Here is a 6,870-nt window from a genome sequence, read left to right as displayed (position 1 = left end):
CTTAGTCTAATCTTCCACACTAGAAAGGAAATAATCTTGATTTGTGTCGTCAACTATTAAATAATATTTGTGTCAAAAATGGGAGACAATAAACAAGAAGAATCTACATCAAGTGTCAATAATACGTCATCGTTGGCATCTTCGCTTATGACAAGAATTGTGTCAAATGCAAAATTTGCGATAGAAATTTTTGACGGGTCAGGACATTTTGGGATGTGGAAAGGCGAGGTTCTAGATGTCCTTTTTCAACAAGGGCTAGATCTTGCCATTGAAGAAAAGAAACCAGATGTTATTGGAGAAGAAGATTGGAAAATTATCAACCGTGTTTCTTGCGGGTACCATTCGATCCTACCTTGCTAGAGAGCAAAAATATCCTTCCACAAAGGAAACTTCTACAAGTAAATTATGGAAAGCACTGGAGGATAAATTTTTGAAGAAAAATAGTCAAAATAAATTGTACATGAATAAGAGACTATTTCGCTTCACCTATGTTCCTGGTACCACAATGAATGAACATATCACCAGTTTTAATAAGTTGGTTATAGATTTGCAAAATATGGATGCAACTTTTGATGATGGTGACTTGGCTTTGATGTTGTTGGAGTCACTTCCTGATGAGTACGAGCATCTTGAAACTACTCTACTCCATGGAAGTGACGAAGTTTCTCTCAGAGAAGTTTGTTCGGCTTTGTACAACTATGAACAAAGAAAGGGAAAAACACAGAAGGGCGGAGAAGGAGAAGCACTGGTTGTGAAGGGTCGTCTCAAAATCAAACGAGGAAAAAGAAGGGAAGATCCAAGTCAAGATCTAGATCCAGTAAAGATGAATGTGCTTTTTGTCAAGAAAAGGGGCAGTGGAAGAAAGACTGTCCGAAGTTGAAGAATAAGGCCAAACATAAAAATGGAAATGCCATTATGGATTCAAATGTAGCTGATTGTGATGATTCAGACTTCTCATTAGTTACAATAGAGCCATCAACATCATCAGACATATGGTTGATGGATTCGGCTTGTAGCTATCACATGTGTCCCAACAGGGACTAGTTCGTAGATTTTCAAGAAGGAGAATATGGAGTCGTTCACACAGCGAATAACAACCCTCTTACCTCATATGTAATTGGTTCAATACGATTAAGGAACCATGATGGAATGATCAGAATATTAACAGATGTTGGATATGTACCGGATTTAAAGAAGAATCTCATCTTTGTGGGAGCCCTAGAATTAAAAGGGTTCAAAATCATTGCAGAAAATAGAGTGATGAAAGTATGCTCTGGTGCACTAGTGGTAATGAAGGCCAATCGGAAGAACAATAATATGTACCGCTATCGTGGTAGTACAATTATTGGGACAACGACAGTGACATCCAGTGACGACAAAGAGGCAGAAGCAACCAGGCTATGGCACATGCGCTTGGGACATGCTAGAGGAAAATCCTTGAAAACTCTATCAGGTCAAGGATTATTAAAAGGAGTAAAGACTTGCAACTTGGAGTTTTGTGAGCATTGTGCCAAAGGGAAACAGACCAGGGTTAAATTTGGTACATCGATCCATAATACTAAAGGCATTTTGGATTATGTACACTCTGATATTTGGGGTCCTTCCAAAACACCTTCATTGGGTGGGAAGCATTATTTTGTAACCTTTGTTGATGATTTTTCTCGAAGAGTGTGGGTGTATACAATGAAGAGGAAAGATGAAGTGTTGGGAATTTTTCTCAAATGGAAAACGATGGTGGAGAATCAACAGGCAGGAGGATCAAGTGCATTCGCACAGACAATAGAGGTGAATACAAAAATGATCATTTCAATAAGGTCTGTGAAAATGATGGCATCGTCCGACACTTCACTGTCAGACACACACCACAATATAATGGAGTGGCAGAACGTATGAACCGGACCTTACTGGAGAAGGTATGGTGCATGTTGTCCAATGCTGGCTTGGGCAAAGAATTTTGGGCTAAGGCAATTAAACATGCATGCCACCTCATTAATCGTCTACCATCTGCTGCTATTGACGGTAAGACACCATTTGAAAAATGGTATGGAAAGCTTGTTGTAGATTATGACTCTTTGCACGTGTTTGGCTCAACTGCATATTATCATGTGACAGAGTCAAAATTAGATTCAAGGGAAAAGAAGGCTATTTTTATGGGGATTACTTCTGGAGTCAAAGGATACCTCTTATGGTGTCCTATGACAAAGAAAGTAATATCCAGCATAGATATTACCTTTGATGAATCTGCTATGGTAAATAAGGTAACAGAAGATACCAAACAAAATGAGAGTGTTTCTAAGCAGGTGGAGTTTGAGGGAAAATTTATTTTTCCTATACAAGAAGCAGAGGAGGAAACAAATGAAGATTATCCTCTGGAAGAAGAGACAGTAGAGAGGGCGATTCCAACTCAGGAACCTCAACAACAACTTGAATCAATAGCAACCAGCGGGCCAAAAAGGACAATAATAAAACTTGTTCGTCTTATAGAGACAGTTGCTTGTGCCGCCTCAATTGTAGTTGATGATGTTCCTACCACTTATAAAGACGCAGTCCAAAGTTCAGAAGAAGATAAGTGGAGGATTGCCATGAATGATGAAATACAGTCCCTTCATCAGAATCATACATGGAGATTGGCCAAAGAAAGATTAGTGGCCAAAGGATATGCTCAAAAGAAGGGAATTAATTACAATGAAGTGTTTTCTCCAGTTGTAAAACATTCCTCCATTAGAATTATGTTGGCTTTGGTAGCACAGTTGGATTTGTAACTAGTTCAGATGGATGTAAAAACTGTGTTTTTACATGGAAACTTGAAACTCAGCCAGAAGGATTCAAAGTTGCTGGAAAGGAAAATATGGTGTGCAAACTTGAAAAATCGTTGTACGGATTGAAACAATCTTCTAGACAATGGTACAAAGATTTGACAAGTTTATGTTGCGGCAAGGGTATAAGAGAAGCAAGTATGATCATTGTGTGTATTTGTGCAAGCTTAAAGACAGTTCCTTTATATATCTTCTCCTATATGTTGATGATATGTTGATAGCTTCTAAGAATTCGGAAGAAATTGATAAGTTGAAAATTCAACTGAAGAAGGAGTTCGAGATGAAGGATCTGGGTGAGTCAAAGAAAATTCTTGGCATGGAGATAATAAGAGATAGACGTTCAAAGAAACTCTATTTATCTCAGAAAGAATATTTGAAAAGAGTACTATAACATTTTGGCATATATGAAAAGACTAAGCCAGTTAGTACTCCACTTGCTCTCCATTTTAAGCTAAGTACTACTATGTCTCCAAAAGATGAAGCTGAACGAGAGTATATGTCAAAGGTATCATACGCAAATGTTGTTGGTAGCTTGATGTATGCAATGGTCTGTACGAGACCTGACATTTCACAAGCTATTGGAGTTATTAGTAGATATATGCATAATCCAGGAAAGGAGCATTGGCAAGTTGTGAGGTAGAGTCTACGGTATATTCATAATATTGTAGATGTTGGGTTAGTTTTTGAGCATGAATGCAATCAATCTGTAGTTGGATATTGTGACTCAGATTTTGCGGGTGACCTGGACAAACGAAGATCAACTACTGGTTATGTGTTTACTTTTGCAAAGTCACCAGTTAATTGGAAGTCTACTTTACAGTCAACAGTCGCTTTGTCTACAACAGAGGCAGAGTACATAACTATTACAGAAGCTGTGAAGGAGGCAATTTGGCTTCAGGGGTATGATGACCCAAGAGGTATTAAAATGAATTCTGCATTCTAAGGCCTTAAAAACCTCTTATAGAATCACCTCGATTTATGTGCGCAGTCCGGGCGCGAAGCCGGAAAGTCTATATGTGAAAATTTGTGAAAAATAATAAATTTTGACTTAAAATGCATTTTAGTTGACTGCGGTCAACATTTTGGGTAAATGGACCCGGACACGTAATTCGACAGTCCCGGAGGGTCCGTGGAAAAATATGGAACTTGGGCGTATGCCCGGAATCGAATTCCGAGGTCCCAAGCCCAAGAAATGAATTTTTAAAAAAATTGTTTTCTGGAAATTTCTATGAGTTTTGGAAATGAAATGCATTTAGAATTTGATGGTATCAGGCCCGTATTCTGGTTCCGGAGCTGGTACAGGTCTTATATGTGAATTAAGATAAGTCTGTGAAATTTGGTAAGAAACGGATGTCATTTGACGTAATTCGGACCTTAAATGCAAAATTAGATGTTTTAAGAAGTTTTGAAATATTTCATTGATTTTGAGGTTTAATTCATTGTTTAAGGGGTTATTTTGGCAATTTGATCGCAGAGATAAGTTCATATGATATTTTTGAGTTAGTGCGTATGTTTGGTTTGGAGCTCTGAGGACTCGGGTGAGTTTCGGATGGGTTTTGGAAAGTTTTGAACTCATAAAAAGTTGCAGGTTTTTGGCTGTTCAGTGCCCAGGGATTTTGTTCTTCGTGTTCATGTGGTCCCACTCGTGAACGCGTAAGGAAAATCTCCCAGGTGCCAGATTTCTTCTTCGCGAACGCGAAGCCTGAGATGCGAACGTGAGGCTGAGGGGGAAATACCCTTCGCGAACGCATAAGGTTAAAGGCCTAGGGGAGGGGTTCACATTTTGTTCTACGCGAACGTAGCCATTTGCCCGCGAAAGTGAAGGCTCGAGGGGTCAAGGCTCCGTGAACGCGATCACAATGTTACGAACATGAAGGTCATTTAGGCCCAACTCTTCGTGAACGTGACAGGCCAATCGCGAACACGATGAAGGCCTGTCCAGTGATTTTAAAATAGAACTAAAAACGGGACTTAATCAAAATTTCATAACTTCTTCTTCCAAACTCCAAATTTGGCGATTTTTGAAAGAGCATTTCACCACCAATTCATAGGTATGTAATCTTAGACTCATTTTTTCCAATTTCCATTAACAACCATTAGATTTCTAGGCTTAAATAATGTTCTTAAGGTTAGACAATTAGGGTTTTGGATAGAGTTAGGGCTTTTGGTATAATTGTGATTTAGACCTCGTTTTGGGGTCGAATTTTGAAACTAACTATATATTCGGGCTCGTGAGTGAATGAGTGATCGGGTTTTGGTCCGAACCTTGTGTTTTGACCAAGCGGGCCCGAGGTCAATTTTTGACTTTTTGGGAAGAATGATGGGAAAGCTATAATTAAGCATTGGAATTGGATTGTTTAGCGTTTATTGATGTTATTAAGTCGATTATGTCTAGATACAATTGATTTGGAGCCGAATTCAAAAGGAAAAGCGGTGTTAGAGGCTTGAGTTGGCCATGGAAGTTTGAGGTAAGTGTTTGGTCTAACCTTAGCTTGAGGGATTAGGAGTTGTGTCTATTTGCTACGTGTTAATTGTGGTGTACGACGTATAGGCATGGTAACGAGTATCTATACGTCGGTGTCAAGTATGCGTGTGAGTCTTGTGTTATAAATTGTTATGACTCTGTTGTGGTTTATTGTGCCTCACATGTTATTATCATCATTGTTCCCTTGTCGGAATGTTTGTTTGATATTATTATTCCCTTGCCGGGATATTGTTGAGATATCCTTGTTCCCTTGCCGGGATGTTTGTTTGATATTATTGTTCCCTTGCCGGGATATTGTTGAGATATCATTGTTCCCTTATCGGGATGTTTGTTTGATATTATTGTTCCCTTGTCGGGATTCCTTGTGATTATTGCTGGCTTGTAACTGGGAGCGGGAGGTACGCCTACCACGAGATAATAAAATAGGAGTGGGTGGTACGCCTACAACGAGATATAGGCATTTGAGGCAGTCAGGAACTGTCCTAGACCAGCATCAGCTACGGAGATTCGAAGTTTCTTGGGATTGGTAGGCTATTATCCTCGGTTTGTGGTGGAGTTTTCATCTATCGCAACCCCGATGACAAGGTTGACCCAGAAGGGTGCCTAGTTCAGGTGGTCGGACGAGTGTGAGGCAAGCTTTCAGAAGCTCAAGACAACTTTGACTACGGCACCGGTGTTGCTCTTGCCTACAGGATCAGGGCCATATACAATTTATTGTGATACATCTCATATTAGGCTTGGTGCGGTGTTGATGCAGAATGACAAGGTCATTACTTATGCTTCGCGGTAGTTGAAGATTTATGAAGAGAATTATTCGGTTCATGATTTGGAGTTAGCATCCATTGTTAACGCTTTGAAGATTTGGAGACATTATCTGTATGGCATGGCATGTGAGGTGTTCACGGATCACAAGAATCTGCAGTACTTGTACAAGCAGAAGGATTTGAATTTGAGGAAGAGAAGGTGGTTGGAGCTATTAAAAGACTATGATATCAACATTTTATATCATCTGGGAAAGGCCAATGTGGTGGCCGATGCTTTGAGTAGAAAGTCAGCCAGTGTGGGCAGTCTTGCTTATATTTCAGTCGGTGAGAGGCCGCTTGCTTTGGATGTTCAGGCTTTGGCCAATCAGTTTGTGAGGTTGGATGTTTCTGAGCCCAGCCATATGTTAGCTTACACAGTCGCTCGTTCTTCTTTATTGGAGCGTATCCGAGATCGACAGTATGATGATACTATTTGTGTGTCCTTAGAGACACGGTGCAACACGGAGGTGCCAAGCAGGTTACCTTAGGTGATGATGGAAGTTTTGAGATTGTAGGGTCGAGTTTGTGTGCCTAATGTGGATGGTCTTCGAGAGTTGATTTTAGAGGAGGCCCATAGCTCCCGGTACTCTATTCACCCGGGCGCCACAAAGATGTACCAAGATTTGCGGCAGCATTATTGGTGGCGGAGAATGAATAAAGATAACGTTGCATATATGGCTCGGTGTTTGAATTGTCAGCAGGTTAAGTATGAGAATCAGAGGCATGGTGGTTCGTTCCAGAAGATTGAGATTCCTAAGTGGAAGTG

The sequence above is a fragment of the Nicotiana sylvestris genome, chromosome 10 (genome assembly GCF_000393655.2).
Source record: "Nicotiana sylvestris chromosome 10, ASM39365v2, whole genome shotgun sequence".
In the NCBI taxonomy this organism is placed as follows: domain Eukaryota; kingdom Viridiplantae; phylum Streptophyta; class Magnoliopsida; order Solanales; family Solanaceae; genus Nicotiana; species Nicotiana sylvestris.
The sequence above is the reverse complement of the archived record's forward strand: the minus strand, read 5'-3'. Positions refer to the sequence as shown.